General features: G+C 36.6%; 1 protein-coding gene and 1 long non-coding RNA gene across 5 annotated transcripts in view; one reads left to right on the forward strand and one right to left on the reverse strand.

Annotated features, from left to right (window-relative positions):
* LSAMP (limbic system associated membrane protein) overlaps positions 1-21370 on the reverse strand; it is a 681987-nt gene that overhangs the window by 600855 nt on the left and 59762 nt on the right. The window lies entirely within an intron of this gene.
* LOC110148159 (uncharacterized) lies at positions 8413-13445 on the forward strand. 2 transcript variants are annotated; one of them, XR_011487129.1, is made up of 5 exons: positions 8413-8439; positions 9938-10027; positions 10139-10211; positions 10670-10747; positions 13241-13445. It is a non-coding gene; the product is annotated as an uncharacterized lncRNA (long non-coding RNA). The 2 variants fall into 2 exon arrangements; XR_002317080.2 differs by lacking the exon at positions 8413-8439 and adding an exon at positions 8460-8742.

The raw sequence follows: 21370 nt of genomic DNA on the forward strand, positions 1-21370 counted from the left end.
TTCTAGTGGGCAGGGGCCAATAACAACAACAAAAATATAGTATCTCCTATGGTAATAAATGCTTTAGGGAGAAAATCAAGCAGTGTCGCTGCATATAGAGAGACCCTTAGAAGGCAGTGGTGGTTGGAGAAACCTTAATTTTAAACAGGGTGGTTAGGACATGTCTCTTAGGAGGGGGAAAAGATACTTCAGCAAAATTCCAAAAAAGAGATGAAAAGGCAAAGTATACTTCTATGTTTTCTGATTAGGTGCATATGTTTGCACATTTTATATGAATATGAAGAAACATAAAAGAGTATACCAAGGTATTAAATTTAATAACTTCAGGAAAGATACAATAGGGGAGGGGTCAAGACTGAGGAAGGTTATAAGTTTTATTCTTTCTATATTTTTTGTTGGTACAACAATTACTAATAATTAAGTAAATTAGAGCAATTAAGGAAAGGCATAAATGGAGGAATGAAAAACATAAAAACTCAGATGAATAAATTTCCAGTCACAGCACATAGGAGGTGTTCAGAAAACACAGGTGGAACTGTAATATAAATGATATATTACAAATATAAATATAGATATGAGTGATCCTCATATCACTCAAGGATTCTCCAGGGTTTTGGCAGATAAGGCAACTGAGGCCAACAGAGGCTGAATGTTGGTTAAAGACACAAGTTTTAATTGTCTTTATGTACTCTACACCAATCTATGTCCAAGGAATTCACCTAGAGAAAATCCTCAGTACTTTTTGTAAAGAACTTCCAAAGGCTGCCTTAGAGGCTATTGAGCAGGTCCCCCAAGAAGAAAGGAGGGATGTGGGAGTTTGGGGTCGGCGGAGGAGGAGATAAGAAAACTGCACTGCTGACAGCGAAGATAAGGTAGCCTACCTGTTGTGTCCCACACACAATATAACTGATTTGTTTGAGTTTTGCCTTTGTTTCTTCTCTATGTCCTACCTTCCAGTGGAGGTGTCCTGAACAGTAAAAACGATCAAAAGCTAAACATCTGAAGGAACATCTGAAGGAAGAAGAAACAGAATGAGGATACTTCAGCAGCATCAGGCCCTGAATGCCGGCGTGAGCACCTGACAGGGGGCCTGCAGACAGGGCTGGCCTTTGCTATGTCAGGAAAGAATCCTGAAGAACTTTCCAGAGTCAGCAGCATATTTACATATGCACCCATCCATCCTTGCTCTCACATTACATGTAATTATGTCCCTTCTCAACTGAATAAAGTCAGAGCTCCTCAGGCTGGACTAAACATACTCTTTCTATTGATTGGAAGAATACCCCAGTGAAAACTAAGAATGAATAGCAGTGATGATCTATTAATCATTAATAAATAAAAGCATAGCCCCATAGGCTGTCATCTGTTTATCTAGATTGCTGCTGAAAATGTAAAAGACGTTATTGCTCTCTGATACCATTCTCTTCAAACTGTCTGCTCTGGCTCACTCAGGATTTGAGTAAATACATTTCTTGAAATGTTCAAGAACAGTACTAACCAGAAGACAAAGGCATTATCTCATTTCTGATCATGCCAACTATCTCCTTATTTAAACATGATTCAATGTCAGCAATCTGTGAATATTATCTTCTTTCAGTTAACAGAGTGAAAATATGGGTGGTGACTTCAGAGATAACTTTAACTAATCCTTCAGACACTGTGACATGATCTTTCCGTCAGCTCCTATAATTTGGTTAAAAGCTTAATCAGGCTTCACTATACTCAGCATATGGTAGCTCAGATGGTACAGCATCTACCTGCAATGCGGGAGACAAAGGTTCGATCCCTGGGTCAGGAAGATCCCCTGGAGAAGGAAATGGCAACCCACTCCGGTATTCTTGACTGGAAAATCCCACGGACTGAGGAGCCTGGTAGGCTATAGTCCATGGGGTCACAAAGAGTCGGACATGATTGAGCGACTTCACTTCCACTTTACCCTAGATATTTAAGCAGAAAGCTCCACTTGTCTTAAAAATTCTCCCTGACTTCTCTGACTTTTCCACCATTAAGGTTAATTGTCAACAGAGGGGATCCTTTAAAACCACTTAACAGTGTGGGGTTGGTTATCAGTCTCTGGAAGAGAACAACGTTCTGATAGGTATTCAAGGAAAGAATTGGGATGGGAAAGGAGAAGATGAGACCATTTCAGAGCGTGAGACTTGCCGGTCAAGGCCAGGTCTAAAAGGAGCATTTTCATGGGGAGCGAGGGACCTCAGAGGGAGACTAGTACAAACAGAAACTGAGGAGCAGCAAGAGAAGGCAGAGGTGAAGACAGGAGCAGGAAAAGGCAAACCAGCCTTGTTTACAGTGTAGGCTAGAGACGCTCCAAAGGAGGATCATTAAATAAATCTCCTTTGAAGTTTTAAGCTCTAATATGGAAATATTCTGTTAAGATAAAACTATGGTTGTAGTCCTTTATCTCACCTCTCTGGAGATGTAGCGTGCCTCAAAGTAACATATTCAAATAACTGAAACATTAAAAAAATATTCAAATGACTATTTCTTTAATCTCTAAAACATGCTTTCATTTTAAGTTTTTCTTGTTATAAAATATATCGATTCATTTTCTTTAATCCACATATATTCCATTCCTGCAAGCATCAATTGTTTTACTGCCTTATATGATACAGTTAAATTGGGCTTCCCAGGTGGCGCTAGTGGTAAAGACTCCCGCTGCCAAAGCAGGAGCCTCAGGTTCAGTCCCTTAGGCAGGTAGATCCTCTGGAAGAACACATAGCAACCCACTCCACTATTCTTGCCTGGAAAATTCCATGGACAGAGAAGCCTGGTGGGGTACAGTTCATGGGGCACAAAGGGTCAAACACAACTGAGCACACACATATGATGCAATGAAAGAACTTCTTGGAGTCTCTTAGTATATGTACATAGGTTATTTGTCCCAATGTGGAATGCTTCAAACACTGTCCTAAGTTTCTTTAGCTTCTTTTCTTTGTCATTAGTTGCCTATACACAGAAATACTTGCACCTTTTTATAGGATTTGGAATAATTTTCATATCCAACTTTAAAATGGTAAGTATAGTCCACCTTCTTCTGAAACTCATTCAGCTGGGCTCTGTTCCCTCAAAATCTTCACTACTTGTTCTTGTGTTCAATATACCTCTGGAAGATAATAATTAGTTCTAGTCTGACGTCTGGTTTATTTGAATATGAGACTTAAGTAAAAATATAAGAATCATGAGACAGAGATGTAGCTGCAGGCAAACCAAGAGGAAATGGAGGTTAATAATGCCACATGCCTAGGAATGTGACTAAGTTAGAAAAAGGGTTGGGTGACCTAACTGGGAAAATTCAGACAAAGATAAATTACATTCCTCTACTCTTCCTGAATTATTCAAAATGATCAATTAACTCAGGCTAGTTTCTGCCCATAAGAGTTAGAGTTTGCACCATATAATTATGGTACTTGATGATATTTAATTCAGCACTTTATAATAAACTGTCTTGGTATTGTTATTTAATTGCTTTACATTCACACGGTTTATGTCCTTACCAAGACTACATACACCTTGAAGGCAACAATCAAGTCTTACCACCATGTAGGGTTTTTCCATAGGTATTTAGATAATCCAGTGCATGTACAGAATATGCTACAACTCTGCACTGAATTGAATTGTTATATATGAATCTGTAAAATTAAGGTGAAATTAGGATAATATAAACCTCTTTCTGCTACTATCCAGCCCAGTGACAATACCAAAATTGGAATAAAGTGTCGAAGTGTGGGTATCTGGATATTATGTCGTAAAAGTAATAAAATTCATTTTCTATATCATATTTTAATATAATGGAATGGCTAAATTATGTAAATTCCATTGAAAGTTTACAGATATGTGCATATTCATATAAGCAGTGGATTATACATAATGAGACCCACTTTAGGAAATAATAATTTGAGTCTAACAACAATGATTCAATTAAGAGAAAGTTCATAAAAATTATTGTAGAAGAGCTTAGTTCTAAGATACCTCAAATGTATATCCACTCAATGGTTTATTTTTTGTTGATAGCTAGATAAGACTGTGGCTGAAAAGAATATTATCAGGATCTGTTAGTGACCTTCCCACCCTTTTCTTTTAACATTTGAAACTAGAGCCACTAACACCCATGTATGCACTCAGTCGCCCAGTCTTGTCCAACACTTTGCAACACTACGGGCTCCTCTCCATGGGATTTTCCTGGCAAGAATACTGGAGTGGGTTGCCATTTCCTCCTCCAGGGGATTATCCTAACTCAGGGATCAAAGCCACATCTCCTGCTTCTCCTGCATTCAGGCAGATTCTTTACCACTGAGCTACCAGGGGAGCCCAATATTTACGTTTAACACTGGTAAGGGAACATTTCGAGGCATCTAAGCTATTAATAACAGAATAGTCAGTCTTGCTTTGCCTTCACACCCAAATTCTGAAATTAACTGATAATCCTATCCCTTCCAGCCATACATCCCTGATCCTTTTTAGGCCATCCTTGGGTCAAAACTCAAAGCAGGCATTCCTAGGATCAACTACTTGGATGCAAAGTGCAGACCTTGCTGATGCTGCCTGCCTCTCTCAGTTCAGCCGCTCAGTCGTGTCTGACTCTTTGCGACCCCATGAACCGCAGCACGCCAGGCCTCCCTGCCCATCACCAACTCCCGGAGTCCACCCAAACCCATGCCCATTGAGTCGGTGATGCCATCCAACCATCTCATCCTCTGTCATCCCCTTCTCCTCCTGCTCTCAATCTTTCTCAGCATCAGGGTCTTTTCAAATGAGTCAGCTCTTCGCATCAGGTGGTCAAAGTACTGGAGTTTCAGCTTCAACATCAGTCCTTCCAATGAACACCCAGGACTTATCTCCTTTAGGATGGACTGGTTGGATCTCCTTGCAGTCCAAGGGACTCTCAAGAGTCTTCTGCGACACCACAGTTCAAAAGCATCAATTCTGCAGTGCTCAGCTTTCTTTATAGTCCAACTCTCATATTCATACATGACCACTGGAAAAACCACAGTCTTGACTAGACAGACTTTTGTTGGCAAAGTAATGTCCCTGCTTTTTAATATATTGTCTAGGTTGGTCACAACTTTCCTTCCAAGGAGTAAGCGTCTTTTAATTTCATGGCTGCAGTCACCATCTGCAGTGATTTTGGAGCCCAGAAAAATAAAGTCAGCCACTGTTTCCACTGTTTCCCCATCTATTTGCCATGAAGTGATGGGACCAGACGCCATGATCTTAGTTTTCTGAATGTTGAGCTTTAAGCCAACTTTTTCACTCTCCTCTTTCACTTTCATCAAGAGGCTGTAAAGAGCCTGCCTCTCTACCTGTATCCTATTTACAATCATCATTTTAGAAACACCTTGACCACCAGGGCTAGGCATTCCAGGTTTGACTGTCTCCACTACTGTCTGAGCCATGGTTCTGCTAATTCCCAAATACCTTGCCTTTGTTGCGTTAACCTTTGTTGAGTTGAGAGAATCATAGCTCACCTGGCTTTTCCTTGATGGTGAAGGAGCTTAAGTACTTTTTTGTACCTATTTAGAATCACAGAATGATAAAAAGTTTCAGAGCTCAGAGGGACTGAAGAGATGCTACAAGTTTAAACCTGATAAAACCTTATTTTTTTTAGAGTATGTTTTCAGGGTTTGTTTATTTATTATTTATTTCTGTTAGCTTTGGAACAAGATAATTGGCCCAGTGATTGTAAACCTTATCTAAAAATCCATGCGGCATATACATAAAATTGGTCTTTAAAAATACCAATCGGTTTGCATACTTGACCATCGCTTTGAAGTTTATACTCTGTATATGAACATTTTGTTTTATTGTCTTATAATGTACAGGGTGAATTATGGTTTTAAGTCTCCTAGACCAGGCTTTTGTGAATGATTTAGTTACCATTGTGCATAGTTTTGAATTATCTACTTAAGAAACCTATAGGTATCATCCATTGGTAGTATTCTGGGTAATCTTAACAGGATAGTCATTGTCTTTTTTGAACTTGAAAAGACTGATTCCATAAAGTCTCCACTTATTTCACAAAAGATTCATATCTGTCAAAGAGAATTCTGGTACTTTATTTTCAGGGAAAATGTTGAAAATAATTACTTTTTAATAAAATATAACCAATTTTCCCATTTAATTACATAGAGATTAATTAAGTGAGTGAAATCTGCTTTTATCTTATTATAAAATTATAGTTTTCAACATTAGCTCAAAAAAGTAATGTTGGGGTAGTCAGACCTAGTGATCATGTTTGGTAATTTGATCATCTTGCTGTAAGGTTAAATTAAGGACCTAGGTTTTGATTAGGTCTAAATTATAAAAAAAACTGACTTTCTATGGGAAAAAAAAAATTTTTTTAAGATATTTTCATACAGTAATTCCTAATCAGCAGGAAAGCTTATTAAAAAAGGAAAATCTTAAAAGAAAATGCAAAGTAGACTGTATGAATTTGCTTGTTTTCCTTATTACAGATATTACTGTAATATCTTATTACAGATATTACTCAAATCTTAAAATTCAGAATTTATGCATATATATATATATATATATATATGGAAATAAAATACGTACTGAACCCAAGTTATTTTTACACAGTGGGTTTCATTTTACAGAATCAGTAGCTAACAGAGTCAGCTTCTTATTTGAATTAATATATAAAAGCCAATTGTGTATTATTATATAAGAAATAAACAGCATCCATAGTGGAGTGCTGGGGAATTAGTCATGCTCTTTCAATATAAGTGTTGTGTACATTTACCTAGTCTTATGCATGCTCTCTCCTGAAGAAAATTTTATACACACACGACAGAGACATACAACACAAACATGGCACTTTTTCTGCAGCCTTAGACTCTGTGGCTTTCCCCCAGTTTCTTAAAGAATTACTCCTGCATTCCACCTGTTGTCTAGGCTGTTCCATGTTCCAGCACCTTCAATGTGTTTCACATTCAAAATGCAAGTGGAATGAAGGAGTAACAGTTTCCCAAAGAAAAAGCTAGCTGCTTTTATAAGAATAAAGAAAAATGGATCCTAGTAGGCCAAACTCCTTCATTGTATGTGGGCCTTATTCAGGGTAGATATTTGCTGCCATTTGCTGGAGCTAATGACTGAGGACATATGAATATAGGAGAGTTGTTGGATGACAACAGTCCAGATGCCTTAGGAATAAGGCATTAATCTCAACTGCAAGTAAACACCAGAGGGAATGCCACAGAAGCCTAAAATCCTCCCGATATTTGGAAGAAAAGTAAGCTTTGCTATGCCAAGTTACATCTGACATGAGAATAAAAAAAATGAAACCCATTAGTTATGCTCAGTGCTAGAATACAATAGTAAATTTACTAGCTGGAATGCTTTTTTTAAACTTTGATATGAGTGATCTATTAAATGAAAGACATTTTGTCTTTATGTAGACCTGTTTTCTCAGCGAAGGAAATGACAACCCACTCCAGTACCCTTGCCTGGAAAATCCTGTGGATGGAGGAGCCTAGTGGGCTGCAGTCCATGGGGACATGACTGAGCGACTTCACTTTCACTTTTCACTTTCATGCATTAGAGAAGGAAATGGCAACCCACTCCAATATTCTTGCCTGGAGAATCCCAGGGACAGGGGAGCCTGGTGGGCTGCCGTCTATGGGGTCGCACAGAGTCGGACACGACTGAAGAGACTTAGCAGCAGCAGCAGCAGCAGACCTGTTTCTATACAAAATTGCTGACTGAATAAAAACCCTACTACAAAACAAAAATGTGAGATGTTCATGTTATATTTTAATAATAGGTACTGTTGGTTTCAGTATAATTTTTAAAGAGTAGTACATACAAATAAAAAGCTAAGAATTGTTAATAAAACAAACATGGATTTGAAAAATGTATTTGGTAATTATTCTTCCCTGCCAAAGAGGACTTTTGGAGTTATTAGAATGTAAAGAAATGAACAGTCTTGTTTTAAACTTTGGACTATTTTTAAATATCTGCCCATCTTCTATGATATCTTTATCATGTATGAAATCTCTTTTGCAATACTAAAGAAAACCTAGATTCCATGAAACAAATTTTGATTTATCTGAGCCTTTCAATGGTAGTTATTATAAAATATCATATTCAAATTATATTTTAAACTTATTGAGAATGGAGACTATGAGTTTAGTTCTTTTTTAAGCTAAAGTACATTTTTACTATGTATCTAATAAAATTTTAATTAGTTAATCCATCAATGTGTAATGATTATTTACCCTTGAATTGATCAGTCCTTAAAAAAATAATTTTTTTCAGTATGATATCAACACATAGGCTCACGATGCTGAAGCCTTTCAAATGGAAAAAATGATAAAGATATAGACTTGTCCCATCATCAACACAACATTATGAAATCACTCTGTATCAGACCAATCACGTCATCTTGGTAACTCAGAATGGGATCAGAGGTCAACATAGCTTCAGGTATCTATACTGTGTAAAAACTGTATAGCCCTTAGTAGCTTTTGGGTGTCACTTGAACATTAGGAAAGTAAAACACCAGGGAACAGAACTTGAAAGCAGGAACTCAATCAGAGTTGAGTTCATTATCCTTAGGATGATGTGTTCCAAGACAATATTCTGGAGAACAAACTGCAGTTTACCTTAAGGAAACTTTTTATTGCTGTTCTAGTGAAGTGGGCCAAGAGAGACTTGGATTTCCTTGAAGTCAGTATCTTACTTCTATCAAAAGCAACTCTTTTTATGACTCATCAACTTTTCATAAAGGTGAAGACCAGGACTGATAAGCACTAAGAATCAGTGCATTTTTCCAGCAATATAGCTTTTGGTACTGACTACTCAGATTAACTTATCACTATATCTTCAAGTGGCCATTCATATTTGTCTGCACATAGAATTGCCATTCGGGATCTTCCCACACATACTTTAACATAATGGGATAAAAAGTTTCAAGGAAACATGGAGAAAAGTCCCAAAGGATCAAAGAAGTCCAGGCATATGATCTCCAAGGAGTTCTGGAGGAAGTGCCCGAGAAGCAATGCATCTGTTCATTTATTACTTTAGAAAACCATGTATTGAGTAGCAACTTGGCATTTAGGGCTGGAAATGTAAAAATAGTAGATCAATTCTGTGCTCTTAAGGTTTACCATTTCTGCTTTGCTTTATTAATGGTGGCTAGGATTAGGGAATAATTCTAGGTACCAAAGTCAAAGACCTATTTACTTTGCCCTATTTAAAAAAAAAAAAAATGTTTGAATCTTTCTTATCAATCACATCCCACCTAGTCTTGAGTCACTTTCTAGCCGTTTGTATTGCCTAGCCCATCACAAAATAGAATGGTAGGAGAGAGGATGAATTGATTTGATTTGTCAGACTTTGGGGGAAGGCAGTTGGCATATGTTGTATTTGGAACAATTACTCCTATGCCTTATCTAAACATTTCCAATTGGCACATTAGACACTAACAACCTGTTCATTAGCAATTGATTAGATTAGTGGTAAGATAATTGGATCCTTTCATTAGAAGAATCCAAGGTATGAACAGAGCCCAATAAGATCCTATATTTCTTGAATATGTGTATCTAAGGACTTAAACTAGGGAAATCACAAACCCTGGCATCTTCAATATGTTAATCTATTTCTTAAGTTGGGCATGGAGTATGTGTGTGCTGAATACATCATAAAACACAAAAAGAGAAATCAGACAGCCATCCATTAAAAGACATGAGGACTTAAATATATCTTATGTTTGTGTATCCCTTCTATGGCCCCACTTTCTACCAAGTGTACTTCTTTCTGACTTAAGTTGCTTGATGTCTGAACAGGGTATTTCTTTGCATTTTTTTACATGTATTCATTTTCTTACCATTCCTTTTATGTCAGATGAAACCCACTGCTTATGAGCAACAGTAATTATTTTCACCATTCCTCTTATCTTTGTTTCCCCACACATTCCTTTCAGGCCTAATGCCTGTGACTATATGCCATCTAAGAACGTACTGGTCTGTAAGCACAAATGAACATTCTCTTAACCTCAGGACATGAGCGGCAGGTAAGTAAGTGGGAGCACAATTGCTTCTGGTAAATGCAGGTGGGTGGAAAATGTTAGCTGCCTGATATGTTCTTTTAAATGCTGTAATAATACTTCTGATTTAATTAATAGTGTGAGAAGAGCTCAGAGGGATGCCTGCAGCATTCAACCATGCACAAAGAAGGAGGACAACCTCTCCTGACAGGTTAAAACCACACTAACACACAGAAAACAGGGCTGAAGGCAATCTGATACTCATGACTCCAAAAGGAGAGACTGCTAAGCATGGGTAGAAATCATAGGAATTCTTCTGTGAGCCCTCCAAAATACTTTCATTACTATACATGTAGCCTACCTGTATCTCAGAAGACATGTTTTTAAACACAGAAAAAGATCAAGTAGGAAGTTGAAGCTAATCTTTGTAACTGACAGTGATTATTTAGATTCTAGATAAAGCAAGAGACCAATCTGAGGCTAATTTAAACTTGTTCTATAAGACATGCTCAAAGTTAGGTGAAAGTAGTTAGCCTGGTTCTGAATGTACTTTATTAGCTCCCTCCAAAAGAGGACTCATTTGGAAAATCTGACTCTAATCAAATGGGCTTCTTAGCACTCAAAGCCAAAGAAAAAACAAAGCCTACAATCACGTTCCACTTTTAATAGCATCTCCTATCTGTGAGTACGACATGCTGAAGGACCCATTAGTGACGGAATGCTTCATCAAGACAAGCTGTAATAGAGGTCAGTACTTCTATTAATTGTGGGGCTATTTTTCAGAGAAGTAACAAAAGCTTCGGCCATCACACATAGAAATCAGAACGTAAGAAATGCAATTATTCCTAAACAAAAAATTTGTATTAATATTTCTATGACCTAGGTAATATGTATGTATAATTGTATGTAATATATGCATACACACAAGCATGTATGCATATTATATGTATATACATATATGTATATGTGTACATATATATGATTTAACTGAAAAAAGTCATCTAAGGTTGGCTATAAATTTACCCTATATAAAATTTCAAAAACAAGCAGCATTTTAAAAGAAGAAACAAATTCATGGCCAACTAGAATTTTATCTCATCAGAAAAAAAAAAGCTTATATTTAATAAATCTAAGTAGCTATGAGATTTAACAAAAAAATCTAGAACTAATATAAGGTAATCTGTGCTAATGGGACTACATAGGTAGTGTTTAAGGGCAAATTCAAGAATGATATTTAAGATCCAATGTGTAAAATTTAGCCTAAAATTTTAAAGAAGAAATAATTTTATTAAGTACGTAACCCTGAAAGAAATTCACAGCTTTTCCACAGGCATAAAAAGAAAGCTAGAAAAAAGAAGGCAGATCCTATCATATGAAGGTTTTCACATGGAGGTTGTGAGGAATACAATAATAAAGACAGAATCTTTGCCTACAAAGACCTTACAACCTACAGGCTGAGGCAGATGGATGCAGCAAATAGTTTTAATAAATGTCTGGATGTGATACAAAGAGAGTAGTCAGAAGAAAAATGTTATTTACAACACTAGCTGCAATCTGAGCCAAAGGATAGAAGCATTCATTTCCATGAGAGATTACTCTTCTGGAAAACCTCTTTCTGGAATTCATTGGTTGTATTCCCTCTCCCCACCCTGGCAGGTCTATCAAAAAAAAGGGAGATCAAGAAGTAATGAAGAACTGGGATGTGGGCTTGCCCTCTGGCAGCTCTAGAATGCACAATTGTTTTAGGAAGTAGTATAGGAATCTAGAGAAGATCGCTAGAAAAACGGTCACATGAGGAACATAAAGCTATTCTGGAATCTGAGGGGAAATAGATTGTTATGGGTTGAATTGTTGTCATTGTTCCGTCACTAAGTCACGTCGAACTCCTTTGTTGTGACCCCATGGACTGTAGCCCTCCAGGCTCCTCTGTCCACGGGATGCTCCAGGTAAGAATACTGGAGTGGGTTGCCATTTCCTAGCGCCACCCAAAATTCATAGGTTGAAGTCCCAACCCCTTGTATCTTAGACTGTAGTGGTTTTTGGAAATGCATGCATGTGTGCTAAGTTGCTTCAGTCATGTCCAACTCTTTGCAACACTGTGGACCATAGCCTGCCAGGCTCCTCTGTCCATGGGATTCTCCAGGCAAGAATACTGGAGTGGACTGACATGCCCTCCTCCTTTCATAATTAAAAAATTATTTTATACACATTTTTAAAGAAAATTAAAGCATTAAGTCTAGCAAATTCATAAAACACCTAAAAATGAAAATAGTAAATATAAAGACCCTTAGTTCCACCATTTAATGCAGAACACTACTAACATTTACTATTTTTTCTTGTGTGGATTTTTGCGTGTGTGTGTGTGTGTGTGTGCACACACAAGTCTGCTTTTGTGTTATGCTGTGAATATCAGAATATACATAAAATGTTGTACCTTTCCTTTTTACTCTTCTTTTTTTTCAATAAAGCTCACTTTGTGTTATTTATGATAATACCACTGCTTAAGGGTAGATTTCATGTGAGAAACCTGTAAGTCATTCTATTAACTTTTAGAGTTGAAGAATATAACATCATCCTGAAATTAAGAACTGAGAAGAAACTGAGTAAAATCAACAATTTATTTTGAGAACATTCTAAATTATTACTTTAGTAACTGAATCCTCTAGTGTTTTGAGGATTAAAATCACAACACACTTTTCTATAAAGTCTTTTTTTGTGTAAAAACACTTCAAAATGTATACATTCATGTGAACTTCTATCATTTGTGACTACTTTCTTTGTAGGATAACTATTGTACATATTTTTTATTATGCATGAATTTTACATTTTTATAATTTTATCTGACTGCAACAATATATTAAGTTCATTCATGTTCAGGGAGTTTTGCTGCCAGTATAGCAGGATTTACTCTTCAGAACTTTAGAATAATTAGAACAAAGTTTGCCAACAAACTTTTAAAACATAGTCTGTAAGTAGGAGAGCTATGGTCCTTAAATGTTCTGTGTCTTATCAATTCCTTACAAAGAATACTCCAAATTCTACAATCATAACAAGGTAAAATACCCACTGTGTGGATTAATTTTAAATATTGATGATGAATATTTCATTCATAATGAAATACTCTTGAATTTCATTACATATTTCTCTAATGCAAAAATCTTGTATATCTCATTTTAGATAAAATGTGTGATGAAGAAGAATTCTTTCTTATTACAATGACAAAATATTTTCTCTTCATAGACCACACCAGAGCTTGACCTGATGTTTCAAAAACAAAAGACAAAACAAACAGCAACAAGAGCACTTCTTATATTAGGAGTCTGTAATGGGATAGCAGTTTTATCCTTGAAACTACATGAACACTTTATGAAAACCATAGTTTAATTTTTGTTGTTAATAGTACTTTGGGTTCATGCAAATAAAGAACATTTCTTTACTATCAGTCAATCCATCTTTAAGCATTTATTCTTAATACGGTGCTTAATTTACCAAAAGCAATGTTTTAATTTATACATTCAGATATCTCCAGATTAGGTATTTTTACTGATGCCAAAACAAAACTTAAAGGAAATTAAAGATGGAGAAAACGTTACAAAGATGTCCCTGTGAGGTCAATTAGCACCTTTTAATATTTATGTAACCCATCACTTAATGCCAAATCAATCTTCCTAAAACAATTTTTGTCAATCAGTTCCATAACCTCTCAACAGATATTTTAATATAAAACCCAAGTCTTTAGCTCTGTATTTTAAGACAGCCATCAACATAATTCATCTTCTCTACTAGAATTATTTCTAAGAAAACAATTTCAAGCATTTCACCGTGTATCCATCCTTTCTTCACCCTACCAGTTCAAATACTATTTCCTCTATCACATACAGACTCACTGTCAATTTATTGGCCACCATGCTACATTTTCTTCAAAGTCATAGCCCATTCACCTCTTTTATTTTCATGAGTTTCATGACTGCTAATAAAATTTAACTTCTGAAGAAATCTTTATTCTTCATAAAGAATACATGTACCTGTAACACTTGAACACACATATACACACAATATTTACATATTAGAAAAACATCATTAGCCTCCTTTAACCAATACAGTAACAGAGAATGCAGCTGGCTTGAAAATAACTCGCTAACTGTGGGGCCAGAATCAGAGCCAGCAACTCAACTTAGCATGCCTCTCTGAGTGTATTATGCTCCAGGTACCAACACTACTTGCTCTTCTACTCCAGGCCCTAGAAAGTAGAACCATGACCAGGTTCCTATTCTGAGAGGTGGGGGTGGGGGTTAAACTTTGGAAGGCCTTTCTGAGAATGTTTGTTTCTGTCTGGGGCCTAAAACCAACCAGGGCTATCCCTCCCCCTCACAGAGACCAACCAAACGTCCAAGGGCACCAAGGCTCATTACTATAGAGTCAACCTGAGGTTCTATGACCAGACTCAGTTCTGGATGAGTGGTCTGGTTAGTGAATTACTCCTGGTGGCTAATATGGTATTTCCTTCAAGAGATATATGTGATTAAACTACCAGAATGGTGCTGACTCACTAATTTGGGGGACTTTTCATAGTCACATAGATAGATAGAGGCCTCTATAGAAATATTTTCTTGTTATCCACTTACCCTCAGGGTGGGTTTCTTTCCATGGGTTTAAAGAAGAATGAGAAGAGGTTACAGTAGGGCAGAGAATAATTTAATTCTGTACATTTGCAGTGGATTTTAAAATTCATAATATTTGATACTCAGAACTTAAGTAAGTGATTCAATAAATATTGAGGGTCCTCTGTTTAGGCACTTAATTTGATGCCAAGGATTCTTAGACAAACAAGATAGTTGGCATCTTTGATGTCTTGAGACTTGCAGTCTAGTGGTGTAGACAAAAATTAAACTAATTATAGAAATAAATAATCATTATATAAAACTACAATAATGTTGACTTGAGAACTCTCCCAAACCTCTCAATCAAAAGACCACTTAACCCAGTTGGTATGGTAGATATGGCCATAAGATAATTAAATGATTTACATTTACAGCTGATTGAATTGGACAAAGTTAAATTAACCTTGGTCAAATTAACACAGTATGTAGATGGCAGAATTAAAACACGTAATGCAATTTATGTTTGGCCTGTTCTTTTTCTGTTAGTAATTGCATAGAGCAAGAAAAGTGAGTCCTACCAGATTTAAATGAGTTCATTCTTATTGAAAAGAGCATTTGTGTGTTTGCAGGAATTTCAAATGTTGTTATTATACAAGGTAGATTTTAAAGACATAAAAGTCACCATCAACGAACAATTCAATTGTATTACTGACTATAAGTTCAATTTCTATAGTAATTATAAATAAAGACAATCGCTTTTAATTGATCAAAGATATATCCTTATATGTTCTCATACACAGAAATAAAACAGTCTGCTAGAACAGAAAGTGACTGGGTGGCCAAAGTTACCTCTCTAAGAAGGTGAGAAAGACAAGGAGGACCCAAACACAGAGATCCAGGGATGGCCATTTCAATAAGTGAGTATAGCTAGTCTGAGTCATGTAAAACAAAGTATATATTATTGCAAATAACAAAAAGGCCAGATCATGTGTGGCCTTTGTAGGCTGAGGCAGGAATTTAGATTTTATCTTAAAAGCTATGGGAAGACTATGATGAGTTCTAAGAAGAGAAATGACATGGTGTAACAAACTCAGAAGATTGTTCAGATCAAGTGGGTATGTGGAATAGAAATAAAAGTTCATACAACTGGAAATGATACTTAAGAATCATCTAAAGAAAGTCATAAGATATTGAAGGGAAAAAAAAAAACAAACTGACCACTGTGCCATAAGAATCAGCACAATCAAAATGATTTGTGATAAACAGAAGAACCAAGGTGAGAAGAAATACTTTTGATAAGCAAAGAGAAGGGTGATACACAGATAACCTGATGCAATGTCATAACCTGGATTCATGTGTATGCAAATATAGAATTAAAAAAGAAAAACCTAATCATCCTCATAAACTCACAAGCCTTTGGTGTTTAGAATTTCTGATTCAGCAATTATATAGTCACTGACTTTCCTTTGTGTAAGACTCTAAATACTTGGAGCCTTTTAGGGCACCACCATACATTTTTAATAATAGCAACACTCAGCTGAGAACAAGGACTTTAGATGAGCAACTGATTCAACCTCATGGATCTTCTTATTGGTAAAATAGGGTCATCAATAGCATCAAATTCCTAGGTTGCTCCTAGGGTTGCTACGGGTAGAAAAAAATAAGCAATATAAAGTGCTAAGCACAGTACTAGAACCACATGAAATTACAGTTAGATATTATTATTATCCATATGTCAGATTAAAGTTATAGAATCTATGATTATTAAAATCAATGTTTCTTATACTTTGGTTGGCATATAATTGATGTATACCTCATTAACTGGTATTATCTAAGATCAATTATAGATTCATGTAATTATACCTTATATTTCCTTTACCTTTGTGCTTTTGCCTATTTAATTGTCTTTGCTAAGCTGATGAATAAAGAAAAATATCCTACTGAAAGAAAAGTACCCTACTGGTACCCTCCTGAAGCAACCAATTTAAACAGCCATGATGTATGCTATATTCTTCCATGCTCCTATTAACCTGTATACCCTTTAAGGGGGTCATGTTTACAAAGTGGGGATCACACTATATAAATGACTCTGTGACTTAGCAACACATTGTGGACATTCTTCTGCATTAATAGATTCAGATCCAACTCATTCCTATCAAAGATTACAAAATATTTCATAATATGAATATACATATCAACTTCAAGCACTCTTCTATTGATGGATTTTTAGATTGGTAATAGCTTAATTTTTTGTTTGTTTTTATCTCTTACAACTATTATTATAGTTGAACTTATATTCTTACAATGGATATGTTCAATGCATCAAAATCAGAATGCTAAATCAAAGGTTGCTTCCTACTTATATCCTTCATTGTACAAAGATGTAATATAGGTACAATTGATCTGAATTCTGACAAAATGGACTTAGGTTTTTAGTCTTCATTAGCACTCTTATGGAAAGGTATGCTTTCTTTATTTTAAAGGAAATATTCACTTCCATTTTGTTTCCATCACCTTTTTGGTGTCATCAGATTTAAATGCATAAAGGATATTAAAAAGTTGCTGGGTTCTTTCCTATAAAGCATTTCCTTTGATCTTTCCCTACTAAGGATTCTCTTTGGCAGATGTATAAGTTCTCTGGGTCACTGGGAATACCTGATGAAACAGGTATTAACTACTTTACATATTTAGCACTGTGTGTTTGTACATGTACACATATGCACACGTGCATTATACATATATGAAGAACCGTGTATTTTGGTTACCTCTTGACTAACTTTTCACAGTCAGTATTGTATAGGAGAACAAAGTGAATACAATTGATCATTATTGAAAACGAAGAAAATATTAGTATTATAAAGGGCATATTCCTCATCATGTCTTAAAATAACATATTTTTTCCCAAAAGAAGCCATTGTTGAAGTTAATATGGAAAAGAAAAGGAGAGAGAAAAAATAAGATTCACTCTGCAATAATCAATTTTAGCACTACTTTTCAGAAACACATCACATGTATAAAGTGGAGATGCCTTGGACAATGAGCTATACCTGGAGGCCAAGAAGCTTTTGACAGAATTTGAAGATCTGCTATTTAAGATTTCACATTGCTTATTGGAGAATATATTCTTTGTAAGAAATGTGTCTTGTTTTTGGTGGCTTTCAAGTTGACTACCACAGAGATCACCTCTTAGATGCCAATTTAATGAATCTTAATGTCCCTGCTATGAGCACCTGAATGTAAGCATCAGTGTTCCTCTTGGCCTAAGTGTCTCAAGACTACACAATATGGACTCTAAGGTGAGGGTTGGTAAACTATGACCCAAGGGCCAAATCTGGCCCATGGTCTGTTTTTTAAAACTCTCCAGGAAAAAACTGTTCTTCATTTGTAAAAGGTTGCAATTAAAGAAAAAAAAAGAAAGAATATGTAACATGTGGCCTGCAGAATCTAAAATACTTACTCTATTCTTTTATAGAACAAGTTTGCTGACATTTGCTCTAAGGTAATGTTTAAATAGGCTTCCCTGGTGGCTCAGAGGCTAAAGCATCTGCCCAGAATGTGGGAGACCCGGGTTCAATCCCTGGGTCAGGAAGATCCCCTGGAGAAGGAAATGGCAACCCACTCCAGTATTCTTGCCTGGAGAATCCCATGGACGGAGGAACCTGGTTGGCTTACAGTCCACGGGGTCGCAAAGAGTCGGACACGACAGAGAGACTTCACTTTCAATGTTTAAATATTTTTTAATTTTAAAAAACATCTCCTAAGTTGTTGTTTGTTACAGCTTGTACCTCTTTGGAGAGTAAAAAGTACACTCTTTCTCAATTTAACTTAAAGGTGAAAAAGGATATAGTGCCTTACTATGCTGAGTTACACTTGCTGAGAAAGTAAACACACCACATACACACACACACAAAAGAACAGTCTTGAAGGAAAGAATGCTTTAAAAGATAAACATGCATTATACAAGTTCACTTGGACTATAAATGTTAATAATCTCCTTTTGCCTGCTTCCCACCAACAAAGATGGGATAGTTATTAGCTGCTCCAACTATCTCACAGGGATGTTAAAACTGAGGTGTGAAGAGATCTGAGTTCATCACTAGATGCTATACTGATCCATGGCACTGCTATGATGATATACTGTTTAAGAGATTATTAGTGAAAAATTATTCCACAAGAATAACTATCACTATCCTAGGAGAAAGTTTGGAGGTGGCAGTGTCACCTTGCTATGTACTTGGGAGCATGTTTTCACTGAAATACTCCTAAGTATCTGAAAGTTCTATTTTTCTCCTTCCTCCACTAAGTCTCTATAGCAGGTAAATTCCATTCCCTGTGCCATTGATTACTAGTAGACATCTGGCTTACTTAGATGTCCCATGGTTAAAAAATGAGTCATCACAGTGAAAAAGTAAAAAAAAGAAAGAAAATGCCATGGACACACAGAGCATACATACAAGGGAAATCCAGAATGCTATTATTTTAAAGCTAAAAGGACATTGTCATCATTTACCTAGTTCGTTTACTGTGGCTTAGCTGGTTCCTTAATTCCTAAAAACAGACACAGAGAAATGAAATGGCTTGCCCTTATGGTAGATCCAGGATTAGATCTTGGGACTCTTGAGTCCCCATCCAGTATTTTTTGCAACAAAAGGAAAAGGAAATAGGAAGAAAAGATGAAACATGGAGCTTGGGAAAGAAGAAGATGATAGAAAAATATAAATACATATTTTAAAGTATATAGAAAATGTCATGTAGGATCTTTATGTGAGGACAATTATTAACAGAAAGGAAGACTCAAAGTGGGTGATAAACTGGCAATGTATGTTCTTGTTCACCAATGCCAGGATCGTCCCCATGAATTTGGGCCAAAATGCTATGACAATAATTAACTCCAGTACTTTGACAGATCATTATGAAAACATTAGCAGGGCATTAGTGAGAATCACCCATTTTTCACACATTGATTACATGCCACACTTGGCTCATTAGTGTATTGGTGCCTAATAGCTGCACTCTAACTAGCACTTTCCTCCTTCATCTGAGATCTAAATATGCTAAGTTCAAACCAAGTCATGTAATGGGACTATGTTAAATAAATACAAATCCATTTTACTTGTTTAGGAAGAAACCTGTTAATCAAACCAGAGAATTATTTGGTCCATCTCTGCTTAGCAATGCACTGTAATGTACCACCTTCCTCTTTAAAGTGATGCACCATGTGTTCTGAGGCCAAAACCCAGTAGTACCATCCTCCACACTCTATCGGCTTACTTCCTAGGCTGCTGCTGCTTTCTCAGGTCTGAATTCAGGACGAGATTGCCTCTCACTTTATTGTCATTATTCCAAGGTATAGTCCTATATTTCATCCATCTCAGTCATCAATTGCCGTGACTCATGGAACCACTAAATCAGTTGTCCTCAGCAGCCTGTACATTAGAATCATCTGGAAAGATTTCAAAGAAATACTGACGTATGATCCACATTTCAGCCCAAATGACTCAGAATTTCTGGAAGTAGGACCTCGGCATCTGTGTTTGCTTATTTGTGTTAGGCTCACAAGATGAGTCTGATGCGTAGTGGGGGTTGGGAGTGACTGCATTTTCAAATATATATTTAGATTCATTAACCTGGAGGACCAGGTGACATAGGATATACAGAGGGATAAAGTTAACAAATCAGCTGGATGATTCCCAATATTGATGACAGATGGTGCATTGTTCTCAGTACATGTGAACAATCTAAATTTCCTAAGCAGAGAAAAGGTAACTTTGAGAGGGCGTTTTGTGATTTTTCCCCCCTTTTCTTGCATAGCACCACCTGTCCACCCACACAGAAAATACATTTATTTCTGAGTCAGAAGGTGCAATCCTCTTACACAATTTGAAGTGATTATCTTTGGCTAATTTGAAGAAGTCCAGCATGCCTATCCAGGGCAAAGCTCCCTGCCCTCTCCCCTTCCTCCCTTTACTTTCAAAAGCTGCGTATGTCAAAACAACACTGACTAGAATACGTGAAATGAATTATTGAGATGCTTGGAGCTAAGCAGTCTCCGAGGCTGGCTGGAGTATAGGACAAGCAGAGGTGTGTGTAAGTCGCTGAGCTGCACTGTCACAGGGTCACAACCTGGATCCTTTTATTTCCATGGGAAACTCAAGAAGGAGGAATAATACAGGATAAAATCACAGAGAAAGGAGCTGAGGGGGAAACACTCTGCTTAGGTGGGTGTCTCTTTCTCACTCACTAAGAGTTTAAAAGGAAGAGTGAAATTAGGTAGAATTGAAATGAGCGGCACAACTTTGGCCAAGATATTTCCTATCTTATGGATTCAGTTTCCATGTCTACTGCACGAGAAAACTGATTAAAATTCTTCTGATCTTCAGCAAGCAGTAAAGTGTTATGATTCTATAAGAAAACTCTAGAGTCCCAAATAGTAGGGGACACATAGCTGCCTTCAGCAACATAAGGTAGATCTTTGACATTACAGAATTTTTTTTTAATAGTCCCAACTACATGAGAGCACTCTTAAAGTTACAAAAAATTAAATAAAATGTGACCTGTTGAGGGGCAAGTTGAACCTCAAGTCCAAAGAGGCTGTGCTGTAGGCAAGTGGTAAGCTGATCGAGCCTGAACATCAAAGAGTGTTTATGTGTGTGTACGCTGTGTGCTCAGCTGTGTCTGACTCTCTGTGACTCCATGGACTGTAGCCCACGAGGCTCCTCTGTCCATGGAATTCTCCAGGCAAGCATAGTAGAGTGGGTTGCCCTGCCCT

Source organism: Odocoileus virginianus, chromosome 4 (assembly GCF_023699985.2).
Source record: "Odocoileus virginianus isolate 20LAN1187 ecotype Illinois chromosome 4, Ovbor_1.2, whole genome shotgun sequence".
NCBI classification, from domain to species: domain Eukaryota; kingdom Metazoa; phylum Chordata; class Mammalia; order Artiodactyla; family Cervidae; genus Odocoileus; species Odocoileus virginianus.